This window comes from Protopterus annectens, chromosome 1.part1 (assembly GCF_019279795.1).
Source record: "Protopterus annectens isolate FY-2018-M chromosome 1.part1, PAN1.0, whole genome shotgun sequence".
NCBI lineage: Eukaryota > Metazoa > Chordata > Ceratodontiformes > Protopteridae > Protopterus > Protopterus annectens.
Window position 1 is genome coordinate 1,537,404,980 of NC_056726.1, and position 17,742 is coordinate 1,537,422,721.

Genomic DNA, 17,742 nt, shown 5'->3' on the forward strand with positions numbered 1-17,742 from the left:
AGAAGACATTAGACATTTAAAGGTAGATACCTCATATCATACAAGCGCTCCATATAAATCCTCTAAGTATATACATTGAGTAATTATGCACAATAAAAGATCAATCACACAAACTCTATACACATTTGTTAAGAAATATATTAAAACATATTAAAAAGTATTAATTATTATTAAAACTTCTACAAATATAATCACTATGAAGCGTGTATGTGTATCAACTATTCTCTTAGTACATAAACATCACTACTACATTAAGTTGTGAAACACTCACTCTCAATTGATAAAGCAACACCATATCTAACCAGTCCAATATCTCCTAGAGAAATCTATACAGAACATACAATCATAAAGTCATTAAAACATTGAAATGTTGAACATATATAGAGCAGCATGTTCATAAAGGCAAATATATACAAAAGACTCGGGGCATCTCTATCTCACTGAATAAACCACTCACTGCTTCCATCTTGCATAACTGGATAAAATAAATATGAGCAAAATCTAAAGATATAAAAATAGATGCAGCAAAGCATCATCCTACTATTCTAATCACTTCCACAGGTAATGCAAAAATATATACAAATGCATGTGCACAGCATGTATATAAAGTGTGTAAAACATATACAAAACCTATACTTATATGTCGACACATGTCCAGTTATACCTTGAGTCTCCTCATCTTCAGATAGGGTCTGATGGGTACCTTCCCATTCAAACCCGGTGGCATATCAGATCTAAGTTTAATGATCCAATTACTCTCCTTCAATTCTGTAAGATTGCAAATGTCCCCTCCTCGATGTGTGCCATATAACCTCTCAACAATCCTAAATTTAAAAGAATGGTCAACACTAGTGTCACTCACATGTTTGGCCAACGCATTATGGGGTGTACCTACCCTGATGTGATAAATGTGTTCACGCATTCTATCCCTAAGACTCCTGTTGGTCTTGCCGATATAGAATGCGGAACACAAAGTACACGTGGCCAAATACACCACATTGGTGGACATACAGTCCCCGCCAGCTCGTACTCTAAAATTTCCAAATCCATTCGGATGGACGAAAACAGGACTAGACTCAATAAAAGAACAAAAGTTGCAATAATGACAAGGGGACGTGTAAGTGAGAACATCCGAACCACTGTACATAGGGGCCTTGGGATAATACAATAACTTTTTCAAACTCATTTTATTCTTGTATACAAACCTAGGTTTATCACCTACCACTCCCCTAATAGCAGGGTCCACTGATAGAATGTGCCAGTGAGCACTGATAACATCTTTAATGCATCCTACATCTTTGGTATAAAATATCGGACAAGCAATGCCACTGAAACTATTCTTCACCTCAACGTCATTACTGACCAAGTCTCCAAATCTAGCAGAAAAGTAAGGAACAGCTCTCTCATTCCTTATATTGTCTATATCCCGTATACCTGTGATCAAATCATTCTCAGTATACCCACGTTCTCTCAACCTTCCTGATAGGTTCTCAAACTCATTTCTAAAACATAAATCACTAGGATTGTACCTCGAAGCACGCATTACCTGACCTCGCACTATATTCTTATATATATAGCCTGGGTGCATGCTGCTTCGATGAAGGAGGGTATTTCTATGACAAGGCTTTCTATACAGCCCTGTATTGATAAGACCACCATCCAACTTCTCTACAAAAACATCTAAAAATGAAATCCTAACCTCTGAGAATTCCATTACGAAATTCAAAAAACTGGTGGTTCCATTAATCTCACTGACAAATGTGTCTAACTCCTCAATTGAACCATCCCACAGAAAAAATAAATCGTCGACAAAATGCCTGTAGAAGGGCGCATGCCTAATGTATAACCTATTCTGGAACATTTTCCTAACCTCCCACTCAGCTATCACTAGATTGGCGTAGCTATTGGCACAAGAAGTGCCCATAGCCATGCCATCCTTTTGGAGGAACAACTTACCTGTGAAACAGAAGACGTTGGATTCCAGTATCACTTCCAAAAACGCCATAAGCAGATCAATCTCTGCTTCACTGAAATCTGAGAACTCGTAGGAATAAAAGAAAGTCCTCTAGAGAGGACATCCAACTCATCAGATGTCAACTCAACTGAGGACAAATTAAAGACTAATCCCTCTTTCTGGATTCCCACATCCTCTTGATATTCAACGTTTGAGGGCGGTCTGGGGAAAACTTCCTCTTCTGCCGCCCTCTGCTCATCGACCGTTTCCTTCCTTCTCCTGGAAGAGATCTGATCGGAAAAGGGTGTTTTGAATCAAAAACCTTAGTAACGATGGCATTACCCTCATTGGTTAAAGCAACAGGTGAACCTTCTGAGCATACAACTAACCCTTTATCTATACCAATTTTCTTTCTCACTACAGGGCCCTCCAAGCGTATGGGGCCGTTAGTGGTGTCTGTGGTGTTGGCACCAGTAGCTCCCTCATGTACTACTACATTACGATGGGTAGCTTGTGTACTACTAACTGTATCTATTGTGCCTATAGTTTTTGCTGACACCTCATCACTGGAAACATTCTCATTGACGCTTGTATCAATAGCAAAATCAGTCAAAACATCATTACCAGCACCAGAATCAATTGCTGCAACAGGTACAACATTAATTGCATTGGTAATAGTCTCTCGGCATTGTGTTGTGCCGCTCGGGCCATTATTCACTCTAGGCCAAGTGAATATATTACCTAATTTAAAATCCATAGTGTCTCTTTGTAACTTGACCCTTTTCTGGTTATACAGTCTTTTTTCATACTGAGTGACGTTATCTAATAAACATGGCAACAATCATTAACTGCTAAAGCAGGGAACTGAGAAAATATAATAGTCCTTTGCTGTTGTACCTCTGACCTTAGTGTTTCTTCAATCGGTGTAAAGAATGTATTCATTAACCTGATATAATTGAGGCTTACCTCCAAGTTCAATTGCTGCCACTCGTAAAGAAGTTCTGGGTACAGCGTAGCCGTAGTCGGCATTTTCAGGACCCTAAGGCCTCAAGGCCTCCCCAAAATCCATAAAGACCCAGTGTGTCCGCCCTTGAGGCCTATAGTAGCAGGGAGAGGGTGGTCCACCGAACCATTTTCCATTTATGTTGAAGATAGGTTGAGACCTATTGTCAATGGTAACCAGTATATTCTACGTGACACCAAACAGTTTCTGTTAGATCTATATGGGTTTTTGGGTTCCAATTTAACTGAGGTCGATTATGTTTTTGTCACGATGGACATACAGTCATTATTCACAATGATACCTAATTCAGTAGGGATCAAGATGGTGGATAGTTATCTGAGAAGGGTCTCAGATTTCAGTGAAGCAGAGATTGATCTACTTATGGCGTTTTTGGAAGTGATACTGGAATCCAATGTCTTCTGTTTTACAGATAAGTTGTTCCTCCAAAAGGATGGCGTAGCTATGGGCACTTCTTGTGCCAATAGCTACGCCAATCTAGTGATAGCTGAGTGGGAGGTTAGGGAAATGTTCCAGAATAGGTTATACATTAGGCATGCTCCCTTCTACAGGCGTTTTGTCGACGATTTATTTTTTCTGTGGGATGGCTCAATTGAGGAGTTAGACACATTTGTCAGTGAGATTAATGGAACCACCAGTTTTTTGAAGTTCGTAATGGAATTCTCAGAGGTTAGGATTTCATTTTTAGATGTTTTTGTAGAGAAGTTGGATGGTGGTCTTATCAATACAGGGCTGTATAGAAAGCCTTGTCATAGAAATACCCTCCTTCATCGAAGCAGCATGCACCCAGGCTATATATATAAGAATATAGTGCGAGGTCAGGTAATGCGTGCTTCAAGGTACAATCCTAGTGATTTATGTTTTAGAAATGAGTTTGAGAACCTATCAGGAAGGTTGAGAGAACGTGGGTATACTGAGAATGATTTGATCACAGGTATACGGGATATAGACAATATAAGGAATGAGAGAGCTGCTCCTTATTTTTCTGCTAGATTTGGAGACTTGGTCAGTAATGACGTTGAGGTGAAGAATAGCTTCAGTGGCATTGCTTGTCCGATATTTTATACCAAAGATGTAGGATGCATTAAAGATGTTATCAGTGCACACTGGCACATTCTATCAGTGGACCCTGCTATTAGGGGAGTGGTAGGTGACAAACCTAGGTTTGTATACAAGAATAAAATGAGTTTAAAGAAGTTATTGTGTTATCCCAAGGCCCCTATGTACAGTGGTTCGGATGTTCTCACTTACACGTCCCCTTGTCATCGTTGCAACTTTTGTTCTTTTATTGAGTCTAGTCCTGTTTTCGTCCATCCGAATGGATTTGGAAATTTTAGAGTACGAGCTGGTGGGGACTGTATGTTCATCAATCTGGTGTATTTGGCCACGTGTACTTTGTGTTCCGCATTCTATATCGGCAAGACCAACAGGAGTCTTAGGGATAGAATGCGTCAACACATTTATCACATCAGGGTAGGTACACCCCATAATGCGTTGGCCAAACATGTGAGTGACACTAGTGTTGACCATTCTTTTAAATTTAGGATTGTTGAGTGGTTATATGGCACACATCGAGGAGGGGACATTTGCAATCTTACAGAATCGAAGGAGAGTAATTGGATCATTAAACTTAGATCCGATATGCCACCGGGTTTGAATGGGAAGGTGCCCATCAGACCCTATCTGAAGATGAGGAGACTCAAGGTATAACTGGACATGTGTCGACATATCAGTATAGGTTTTGTATATGTTTTACACACTTTATATACATGCTGTGCACATGCATTTGTATATATTTTTGCATTACCTGTGGAAGTGATTAGAATAGTAGGATGATGCTTTGCTGCATCTATTTTTATATCTTTAGATTTTGCTCATATTTATTTTATCCAGTTATGCAAGATGGAAGCAGTGAGTGGATAATTCAGTGAGAGAGAGACGCCCCAAGTCTTTTGTATATATTTGCCTTTATGAACATGCTGCTCTATATATGTTCAACATTTCAATGTTTTAATGACTTTATGATTGTATGTTCTGTATAGATTTGTCTAGGAGATATTGGACTGGTTAGATATGGTGTTGCTTTATCAATTGAGAGTGAGTGTTTCACAACTTAATGTAGTAGTGATGTTTATGTACTAAGAGAATAGTTGATACACAAACACGCTTCATAGTGATTATATTTGTAGAAGTTTTAATAATAATTAATAATTTTTAATATGTTTCAATATATTTCTTAACAAATGTGTATAGAGTTTGTGTGATTGATCTTTTATTGTGCATAATTACTCAATGTATATACTTAGAGGATTTATATGGAGCGCTTGTATGATATGAGACGTCTACCTTTAAATGTCTAATGTCTTCTTTTGTTGTTTTCCTGCTCTTGGCTTTATTTAAACAGTGTTTAAGTAATTTATTATTGGTCTGATGAAGCTGTGATGCGAAAGCGCTAACCGTTGTTCTTATGTGCACTTAATTAAACTGCTGCTACGTTTTATCTACTTCGATATCTGTGGACTGTTATTTTTGAGAATAAGATTGACCTACGTGATTTGGAATTGAAGTTTTTATGCCCTTCATTGCGTTGCTCCTAGTTTTTGTTTTCAGTATTATCTTGTTGTGCTTTCCACTAGGGGCATTAACTCCACGTGGATCTGTTTTTTCAACTTAACTTATTACTACAGTTTACAAGTTTTCACTAGTGCACCTTCTGAAGCTAGATAATGTAGTAACTTATTACTACAGTTTACGAGTTTTCACTAGTGCACCTTCTGAAGCTAGATAATGTAGTAACTTATTACTGCAGTTTACAAGTTTTCACTAGTGCACCTTCTGAAGCTAGATAATGTAGTAACGTATTACTACAGTTTACAAGTTTTCACTAGTGCACCTTCTGAAGCTAGATATCAGAAGCACAGCTTTTACCCTGACCCTGTCCTGTGATTGGGTAGTCCTTTCTATTCGATCACTTGATCACATCTGCAATCTCGCCATTGAAAATGTTATATTTATCTTTGCTCTAAGCTCATAGTTTTTAGACTGTCTTGGACCAGCCATAAGTTAACAAGGTGCTCTTCGTCATTCTCCCTGGTAACAAGGCATATTGGGAATTCCTTGCAGTACTTGGTCCATTGCTTATTCTCTAATAATATGTACAGCCATTACACCATAATACTTTGTTTATGCGCAAGTCATTTAATAATGTAACTGTTTTCAACAGTCTTTTCTCATCCCTTGTAGTCCCCTTTCATTGATGACACAGACATCTAGTTTACCATTTTGGTCAGCACCTAGCTTCCCTCTTTCCCCTTGCTGCATGGTATCCTGTCATCTTTAATACCTGAATTGTGTGCTTCTCATGTGTAGGTATCTCTTTCACACAGAAGCTGGCCTCATCAGCATGATTTGCACATTTGTCCTGCTATACCTTTCATATTACAAAACAGACTAGAATTCTCTTCAGTGTATCTGTTTTTTTTCATGGTAGCTGATGCTATCAAAGTTGATGCACCCAAACTGAACAGCTAGACATGAGTTAACCAACACATTCACTAATCCTAGTGGCAGCAGTACTTTGTTCTGTCTGGATACTGTACTAGCACCAACAGGATGTCTGTTCTTTAATTCCAATAATGCTGTGTTGGTGGCTCAACATTTTCCAACTGGCTGTGAGTTCTGTTCCCCCTCCAGACGATTGGATTGGTAATACTACAGTGCAGCATATTGGGGAAGGGGAGTCCTGAGCGTGCTGTCCTTTGGATGAGATGCTCAACCAAGGTCCCATCTGCTTGAGCTGATGGTTACTCATTTGGATGCAAAAGATCCCACAGCACCTATTGAAAAGAGTGGGAGAAATTCCCCCATGTCCTGGCAATTTTCCTCTAGTATTATAAATACAACCTTAGGTCCTCTCCATGAAAAGATGCAACTACCACTAATGGACTAACTGGGCCAACAAACAGAAGATATAAAATAAATATAATAATCATCACAAGGAGAGAAATGGCTCCATATCAGAACTGCAAAACTTCATATTGTGAATAATGACATTTTTTTATGTCGGGATAGGGGTGTTTGTCAATCACTGTAAAACAGTATTTTTAAACAAATCTCTCAGGTCTTCTGATTGCAAGTTTGTGCATTCATGTTGCAATGTTGAGTACTGAATGAAAGTATCATCGCAGCCTAAACTAATACATGTACCTCTTTCTTTACTCATCATAGTGCAATAAAACATAAACCTTCAGAAAGCATGCATTTTGGTATGTTTTATGGTTCCTCTGAATCCTGTTGACTTTAGGATCTCAGTGTCTTGGTCCTCTCTCTGTTATCACTCATTTGTTTCCCTCTTGACCCTTTGCTTATTACCACTGAACTGTTTCAACAAGAGGTAAGAACTGGACAGGTAGTAATATTTCATTTGAGTATGTGTGTGTGTATATGCATATGCGTGAGTGTGTGTGAGGGGAGTCATTCAAATCCTACCACTTATTCAATATCCCACCACATTAGAACCATGGACATACAGTGGCCCCTCACAAAGTATTGCTGACAAACTAATTAGTCCACCATCTTTCCTTGCAGAATGTTATAGCAGGGCCACCATATCCCCCTGCCTGGCCACTCCAGATGGTAAGCAGACACATACCGCTCGCTACCAGTTATGTATTTCCTAAAGAGCTGTTATTGACAAGTAGCATTCTGGAGATTATTTTATTAGACTTACCTACAAATAATACCAGTTCAAGAAGATGAATTGTGGAGTTTGCATATTAATTTCTAGTTTCATAATTTTAGCAGCTTTTGAAGAATGTAAAGAAGTGGTGCATCTATAGGTCAATTTAGCTGTTACTTTTCTTTACAGTAGACTTTGATGAATGTTAAAAAGGTGCAATTAGATGTTAATTTAACTCTTAGTATGATGCAGAAGACAGACAGATATATAGATAGAAATAGAGAGATAGAGAAAGAGATCCATTCAGTCAAACTGAAAACCCAAGTGTAATAACCAGTCTTAGAGTTTCATGCAAATTCATCAAAATCTGTTTGCAAAAAAACAGCCAAATGAAAGTAAATCAGTTGACACACTTTTAAGGTTAGCGTTTTCTCTGTGGGTAACCCTCCACATCCACTCTTATGTTGGCTTTGCATTTTGTGCACACACATATTTAATATAGTCAACTGAAAAACTGCTTCACTTAGGGGGAAGGAGTAAAACCATTAACCCAGTGACCTTCTCTGACACATGCCTTTAAACCAAGTGGTGCTGATCAAGCTTTTCCCTTGTATACGACTGGTAGTATATTGGCCGTATGTGTCACATGGTTGGGCACATGGCAGGCAAGCTTCGAAGGACAAATAACTTGCTCTTATCTATGGAAAAGGTTACATTTCTGGAATCATCTGTGGTGCAGATCAGCGAGGCCAGCATCAAGTGGGCAAAAGGGGAGAAATAGTCAGATTTTCACAGCAGGATGCATTTATGAATGTTTGTGCACTCTTCCTGCAATTTCATGTCAGGGCAAAGGAAGGAAGAAGCACCTGAGCACCTGTCTTGCAGGGTGACACCCTCAGTGGTCTGCAGTTCAACCTTTGCCTCTTGTAATGTGGAAGGCAATTTATTAGGCTGTTATAGATTAAAATCATTAGGGAGAACCACAAAAGGAATCTTAAAAGAGTTGATTTTAATATGATTACTTTGTGACATGTATTGTTATTATACAATGGTGTAAAGATGTGTTCTTTATTTCTAGAGGATCACTTTAAGAGGAATTGTTATAACTGAGATTCAGTGCAGACGAGTATACATTACAAAAACTGAGCAGTAAACACTAATGATGTTTAGCTGTGAGAATGTTTGAGGCACATAGGCTGACCTGGAGCATCACCCACTCATCCACCTCCTGGGAGATGGTTGAAACCTGAGCTTGTTTTTAATATCTGCCTGCAGGAAGGTTTAATTGGCTTCTAATTATTGGAGTTTTACAGCAACCTTGCCATAGCCCAGCAGCATGCATTAGCTTTGTGTTGCTATGTAATGTCCATGCTTAGGTATTTTTCTGTTAATCTGTCTGTCTGTCTCTCTATTATGCTTATGTGCATGTTTGTAAGTATGTATCTTAACTATAATCTATTTATTGCATTTCATTAACATTGCAGTTTGCTCACTGAAATAAAGGCCATTTATTGGAGCCACCCATCGTCTAAACAGATGAAAAATTAAACAATTGAACTTATTAAAAGCATGCTTCAAATGAAGGAGAAAAAACATAACTCATGGCAGAAATACATACGACACAGGAAGCTAGAAGTTGCTAATAAGCTACACAAATACAATCTACCAATCTACATTATTGAGATGGTCATAAAAAAGTATTGTAGACATTCAGTGCATTGTAAGAAGCATCTATGTCCTTATTGCAGATTATTACACATAGGCAGAGCAGGCAGCAACATGCTGTTTACCAAGCAGCATTCTCCACAGATAGTTCACATTGTGAAACATTTCCTACCAGGCAATGGCATAGATATGTAGTGGATATTGTGAAGCATTGTTTGACTGCCAATGTTTGCACTTATAGTGTATATTATGAAACAGTGCTCCCCAGGAACTGTTATAAATAAGCAGAGTGTGTGTGTGTGTGTGTGTGTGTGTGTGTGTGTGTGTGTGTGTGTGTGTGTGTGGTGTGCGTGTGAGTTTATGAGTGTGTGTCTGTGTGTGTCTGTGTGTGTGTGTGTGTGTGTGTGTGTGTGTGTGTGCGCGTGTGTGGGCGTGTGTGCACATGTGTGCGCGTGTGGTGCGAGTGTGAATTTTTGAGTGATTGTGTGTGTGTGTGTGTGTGTGTGTGTGTGTGTGTGTGTGTGTGTGTGTGTGTGTGTGTGTGTGTGTATGTGTGTGTGTGTGATTCAGCTCACACTGCTATACAGAGCCAGTGCATGTTTTTTATTTTATTAACATAATTACAAAATACAAAACTAAACCACAATAATATCAAATCACAACAGTGGCATGCAGTGCCCAGACAGACATCTATTACCAGTGCAAAAGGTGTATTTAGATCAACAATAAATGAATGTGGACCAAAATCCTTTTCTTTCTCTAATGTCTTTCAGTCTTTTCTTTTGATTGAGCGTTCTATGGATATACGTCGGTCTTTCTTTTTTCCAGTCAGCTGTGTAATACTTTCAAAGCTTAAAAATCAGTACTAGTGCTGCAGCTATGATTTCTCTATAGATTTTCTTAAAATATCCCAGAAAGGACAGAGCCTCCGTGGACATACCTAGAAGTCAAAAAGCAGGGTCACATAAACCTGGTATACAGAAAGCCCCTAGAAAAGCTGTCCCATGATAGACTGATAACCCTGATGAAGACTGGGCTGTACTCCTCCAGATCATATGAAAGCAATCTGTGCATGGTGCCATGCACTCCTCCAACAGCTAGATGAATATTTCAAAGCTATTCTTCACAATTTCTCCTGAGAGTGCTGTCATAAATTTATTAATTTAAAGAAAATAAACTTTATGGAGGGGAACAATAAGGGTGGATAAACTAATTCCAAACTTCCAGATATTCTTCTTCCCTAAAGTGTCTCTTAAACCAAAATTCCAATTTTAGAGCAACCTGTTATTGAAACACTGATGTCTTACAATTATACCAGAAAGGCTCATCCAGACTCAGTAAAACTTTGCTGTGAACGAAAGGTTAGTTTGCTTTTATTTTTTGTATTTTGTATATTTTAAATACTGTAGTTTGTTTTCTTTACCTTGTGTTTTACCTGCATTCTGCTTTAACAGCATATTAAAACTTCAAAAGAGACCACAGCTCTCTCTCTCTTTTGAGTCAGGCAAAATTTTTTTTCCTGCCCTCCCACCCAGTCATAGTTGTCTTGTCAAATACCACTGTCTTTCTAGTCGCCTGCCTCTTATGTTAATCTGACCATATAGCTCATTTCCTCTCTACTTTCAGTGGCTTGTGTGAGTAATCACTAAATCAAAAAACCCTCCCCTTCAACTATTTAAATTTATTGGCCATCCTAGTGTATTCCATAGTACCAGGATACAAAAGTGACCACCCCTTTCAACCCATCTTGATGTTTTAAAAATAGTAACTCTCCACTAAACCTTAACTTTTTAAATAGGTAAAACTTAAGTTACCTACTTTCACATCTACCTTCTCTAGTGCACACTGCAGTGTGCATTTTTTTTCATCTTACTTTTAAGCATCCCTTTGACTAGCACTTTCTCTAATACCTGCTGGAAAGCACTAGGAAGCCTTAAACTGATACAAGCACTCAACTCTCCTTGTTAATAAGGAGAAATTAATAGTAGGCACTAAACAGACTATAATTGCAAAGTACCTTGCTAAGGTAAGGGAAAACAGCTCCTGTACTTTACAAAAAAAAAAAAGAAAAGCATCAAACCAGGCATGTCCAAGGGTCAGCTTCCGGTGATTTCTCCTGTCCACCTGGTGAATCTGGACATAATGGGGCAATGCAGCAATTGCCTCATGTACACAGACAACCCTCTCCTCCTACTACCCAACACTACAACCTGTGAGAGATACACTTACATAGCCAAAATGGAAGCAAAGCTCTCTCCACCCAAGATTGTGCTAGACAGTCAAGAGGAGAAGGTTAACACCCACACTACACCTCAAGCAACACATAGCCCTTCTAAACCCACACCACCAACACCCACATATAGCAACACAAAATCCACATATGCAGAGGCCCTTAACTGTAACCTGCCCAAGCAACAAGGACCTCTGAAGCTGAAACGCAAACAAACACCAATCACAACCAAAGTGTCACATAGTTCAAAACACTTGTGTGCCACCCAGCAACAGCCCCTAAAGCAAGACAATGTACTTAACACTTTAGTCATAGGAGATTCTATAGTCCAGCACACTGATGTCCCTCTCACCAGGTTGAACAAGGAGAAAATGACAGTCAGCTGCCTGTCGGGTGCCAGGATCCGCCACATAACGCATGCACTCAAGTCACTCCACAACAATTACAAATATGACTCTGTCATTGTCCGTGTTGGAGTGAATAACTTGAGATGTACCTCCCTGGACTACATGAAAAGAGACAAGGAAGAGCTCTCGGATCATGTGGCCCAGGCAGGTATGACCCTAGCCCTGAGTAGCATTCTGTCTTCGCCCCCAGAATGATACAACAATATAAGGACAAAATGATTGACTTCAACAATTGGCTAAGCTTCTGGTGTCATTCAAAGGGGATCCAGTATCTGTCTGCCTGGGACGACATGATTGACAGACCATGATGCTTTGCCAGAGATGGTCTGCACCTGTCGCCTCTGGGATTCAGGTTACTGGCTAAGGCTCTTGCCACCCCTATAGTGCCTTTTTTAGGCAAAGTTCAAAGAACAAAACCACCACCGTAACAGGTACAAGCATGCAAAATCTGAAGGTAATGCTACTCAATGCTAGAAGTCTCAACCTCAAAATGCACTCTCTCGAGGCACTCCTAAAAATGGAGAACATCGATATCTGTGCAGTAAATGAGACCTGGTTCAAGGCTCCAGAGAGCACCCCTGCAATACCGGGCTACAACTCTTAACCACACTTTTTGGCAACCAAAGCAGGACCAAAACACTAAAGGTGGAGGAGTGTCAATATTCACCAAAGATATTCACACCACCAGGCTAGTTGGCAAACACAATGCGTCTGAAATTCTCCAGGTGCAACTAACACTAGGTAAGACTGCAATCCAAATTGTAGCTTGCAACAGATCCCCCACCATACCCCAAGATTCTCACTACACCTTTCTAAGCATACTGGAAAATATTAAGATAGAACCAAACACCCTAATACTGGGTGATTTTAACTACCCTGCCATTAACTGGGAAAGCTACTCATGTACCAACACCTTTGCCCAACGGTTCTTGGAATTCATAAATTCCAACGCCCTGGATACACTAATCCATAGTCCCACCAGGGGCTCCAATATCCTAGACTGGGTCATTACCAACATGAGAAATCAATACTCCACACCTATGGTCACCCCCTCGTTAGTCACGTCTGACCATAAGCTAATCACCCTTAACATCCACATCCCACCCCCACCCCCCAGTAAGGAAACCTCCATAAAAAACTTCTCCAAAGCCAACTTCATGCTACTCAGGTCAGAAGTGACAAACTTTATGACATCCATGCAGAAGGGAGCTGAAAGTTCAACTGCTGAATCCTACACTAAGGCACTGTACGAGCACATCCACTCATGCATAAATCGTGCCATCCCAAATAGAACCAAGATGCTCTCATCCAAAAAAAAGAAGCCAATCTGGTGGTCCCCTGCCATAAACAAACTTTACAACAAAAGGAAGAAACTGTTGCAGAGAAGAGGAAAATCCCAGGATGCAAAAAACTTCCTTACCAGCCTCAGTAAGAAACTGAGATCCCTCATAAAATCTTCCAAATCTAGTTACAAAAATAAAATTGCCAAAGATTCCAAAGACAACAAGGCATTCTATAGCTATGTCAAGAATCTAAATGGCAATGCTCAGATCTGCCCTGAGCTAAAACAGAATGGCATTAAATATACTGATCCCAAGGATATTGCTAATATCCTGGCAGATCAATTCAGTGCCAACTTCACCCTCCCTCCTCTCACCCCCTAAATGGCCCATCTCAATACCGGAAGATTGCCAAATTCCGGTAATAATGGCCACACAGGTAAAAAACACACTCTCCAAAGCTAAGAATACAGCATCCATGGGACCAGATGACATCCTGGGCTATGTACTACATGAACTACAATATGAACTGGCACCTCACCTAAGTGTCATGTTTAATCATAGCCTTACCTCAGGTTTCGTGCCCACTGAGTGGCACACAGCTACAGTTATTCCACTCCACAAGGGGGGATCCACCTTGGATCCCGGAAACTACCATCCCATCAGTCTGACAAGCCTTATCTGCAAGGCCATGGAGCGTATTATCATGGAACTTATAAACAAAGACATTGGCAACCTTCAAACACTGGACCTCACCCAGTTTGGGTTCGTGAAGGGCCGATCTTGTCTCCTGAACTTGATTGACTTCTTCAAATCAGTCTCCAGAGCCATGGACAAGGGTACGGTGGTCCACACAGCCTATCTAGCCCTTGCCAAGGCCTTTGACACCATCCCCCACTCTGGAATCATAGATAAACTTACTAAGCTGGGCATTAATTCCTACGTCACCCAATGGGTTGCTAACTGGCATACTGATAGAACCCACACTGTAAAAGTAGCCGACTCCAAATCCAGCTCCAGACAAGTGACAAGTGGAGTACCTCAGGGTTCAGTCCTGGGGCCACTCTTGTTTGGCATCTACTTCTCTGAAGTACAGGCCAACACTAAGGGACTCTGGATAACAAAGTTTGCAGATGACTGCAAACTGGGAGCCATTATTGAATCCCCAAATGATGTGGATACTCTACAAAAGGGCCTTACAGAAACAGATGCTTGGTGCCAGAGCCATGGGCTCAAGCTCAATGCCAAGAAATGTATAGTTATCCCCTTTGGGAAAAAACATGTATCCGTGAATTACCATATAGATGGCAGTACACTAAACACTGAAAGTTTGATAAGATACTTAGGGACACAGGTGGACAGTGGTCTCACCTTCGATAACCACATCGCCACAACAGTCAGGAAATCCTTCTATGTGGCACACCTCATCACTAAGGGCGTTTCATCCAGAAAAAAGGAGGTCATTGTCCCACTGTACTCATCCCTCATCAGACCCATTATAGAATACAATGCCCCATTTGGTATTTACCTCTCAAGACATCTGCAACAACTGGAAAGGCCACAGAAATACCTCACTAAAAGAATCACAGGCCTAAAGCAGATGCCCTACGCTGACCACCTTAAAAAACTCCAGCTATACTCTGTCGCATATCATCTACTCAGAGGTGATCTTTGCTTAACATACAAGGCCATGTCAATCCCAGAGCTGTTGGACATGCTACACTTAAAGAAATCCCAATCCCTCAGAGCCACATGCTCCAGGGATCTAAACCTTGTCATCACAATAAACAAAACATGCTGGAGGGATAGGTTCCTGACCCAGAGACTCCCCAGACTCTGGAATAGATTGCCCATACATGTCAAGCAGAGTGCCTCTTTGGTCCTCTTCAAAAGGAACCTTGACGATTGGATGGGAGAAAGGAAATTCACCCTGGGGATCACGTCAGTCACCCTGCTAGACAGGGGTCCAGGGAAGTAAATAGTGTGGGAAGAAATAGCCAGGGAATTGTTATGGCTAGGCTTGTATAGGCCCTAGGGCTGATAGCCTAGTACCAGCCTATGAACCTATGAACCTATAAACCTGACAGATACACCGATACTAACATTAGCCTTCTCTTTCCCATCAGTAAACATCTGGGAGCTATACTGTACATTTCCTAGTCTTGTATCCATCCAAGTAATACTCACAGAAGGTCTTAACAGGGAGGAAAGTTGCAAATATTGACTCCAGTGTAGTGTATTACTCACATTAAGGATGGAGAATGCTTTATTCCAGATCTCCTCAACAAAGATAACATCCAGCCTAATTCAGTTTTCTCTGCACAGTGGTTTATTATTAACCTGTATCTTGGGGTTTACCATCCTCTATCCAATGAGCTAATAGACATATGGGAACCATACCCAAATTCCTGACTAAGCCACCAGAACTCGAGACCTCCTGGCTCACATACCTTATTTGCATTAACTAGATCCTTGTCCAGTAGCAATGTCCCAATAACTTCTAATTCAATCCAGAACCAAATATTATTGGTTTTCTCCTAGCTCTCATCATTTGCTAAACTGCTTTGTGTTAATCTGCATTTGAGAGGTACTTTTGCTGTGCTATTACATTAAGAAGTTCCAGGATCATCCTTCTTATGGTGGAAGGTGTTTATCTGGTTTACCTAATCTGAGAGGCATACCAGGGGAGCTTGGAGTGTAGTCATTATTGGTCAGAGAACATGAGAGTTAGTTTTCAACTTTTTTTCTGCCTGCTATAATTTTTTTGCAATGCTACTCACTGTGCAGTGGCAGTTAGCAGGACTCTGTATGGCAGCAAACCTATAAAGTCAGTACTTGGGACTTTAACCTGTAACTCAGAAAGGCTTTAAATGGAGCTAAGCTTATGGTAGCTAGTTAGTGCTTCAAACAGTGCTAATATCAGATCATAGCACTGTTTAATATGTAGCTTTAACCTTAGACACCACTCAGGTGACCACTGTAAAACCAAGTCACTAAACCAAGCCCGACCCTAATATATGTCCTGACAACATGGATTTGCAATTTCTCTGTTGCCAGCTTTGTCGATATGGGCATCCTTAGACTATATAGCAATTGCCTCATATACTCACACAACCTTTTAATCCTTAAAGAAACTTAACACCGTATGCAAGAAACGTACATACATAACTTCCTTAGAGGCAAAAATCTCATTTACAAACAAGGTTATCAAGAACACACACACACCACTCACCACACCACTCACCACACATACATAGACCTTTGTATGCTGAGGCATTTAAAAAAAACCTCTTCAAACCTCAAAGGCCTTCTAAAGCCATCAAAAGGCAACAGCTGTCCTCAACAACCACTAAAGCACACACCAAAGGCAAGACCTAACACCACACATAAGATTATATCCAATGATTTTCCAAGGACAAAGTCCATAATGCAAGCAACACTTTATCTAGTATTTTAGTAGGGGATTCTCTTGTGCGACACACAGCTGTACCTCTCACAAGACTGGAAAAGGAAAAGGTAATGGTTAGTCACTTATCTGGAGCAAGGATCTACAAAATCACACATTCATTCAAGTCACTGCACCACAGGTACCGATATGACTCTATCATAGTCCACGTGGATATAAATGACCTGAGACATTGCTCATTGGACTATATGAAAAGAAATGTTATGAATCTCTCTGAATACTTATCACAGACAGGTATGATGTGCCTTGCATTGAGCAACACTACATCTTCAACAAGAAAGATGCCAGAGTATGAAATGAAAATGACTGATTGATTTAAATAACTGGCTTAATTTATGGTGTCACTCCAGGGGAATCTAATATCTATCAACATGGGAGAACAAGGGTAACAGACCATGTTGCTTTCCCAATGGCAGTCTGTACCCATGCTTCCGGGTATTGGCTAAAACTTTAACCACCACCTTTAGAGCCTTTTTTAAGTAATATCAAATTAATAAAACTACTAATATAGCACAAACATTCAAAGCAATCTTAAGGTGCAACTGCCCATTATGCTTGGAGCCAAAACAAAACTCCACATCCTACAAGCTCTCCTCAAATTGGAGAATATAGACATCTGTGTTGTCACCAAGACTTGGTTTAAAGTCACAAAAAGTGCTCTGACATTGGAAGGCTATAGTGCTTTCCACATATTTAGACAAACAGCAGCAAAGAGAGGGGATAAAGGTGGAGATGTCTTGATTTATATTAACAACAAATAAAACTCCAGATTAGTCTAACAGGATGATTCCCTAGAGTTCATCTTACCTCTCAACTGCACAGATTTTGCATACTGCCCAGATTTTTGCCTCATATTTTTAGTTTATTTCTCATAAAATTGTGATTTTCTGGTAAATCACTGAGGATTGAAGTCAGAAAATAACGATAGACATTTCAGTTTCAGACTTCATAACCTTCAGAAAATGTACAAAACCTGTTATGCTGTTAACTTTCTAAGTTTGTAAGAGCAATATTTAAAAAGTGTCCCTATTTCAGGGCCTT

General features: G+C 40.0%; 1 pseudogene; it reads left to right on the forward strand.

Annotated features, from left to right (window-relative positions):
• The first annotated feature begins 3,800 nt into the window (after positions 1-3,800).
• LOC122816480 overlaps positions 3,801-17,742 on the forward strand; it is a 46,990-nt pseudogene continuing 33,048 nt past the window's right edge.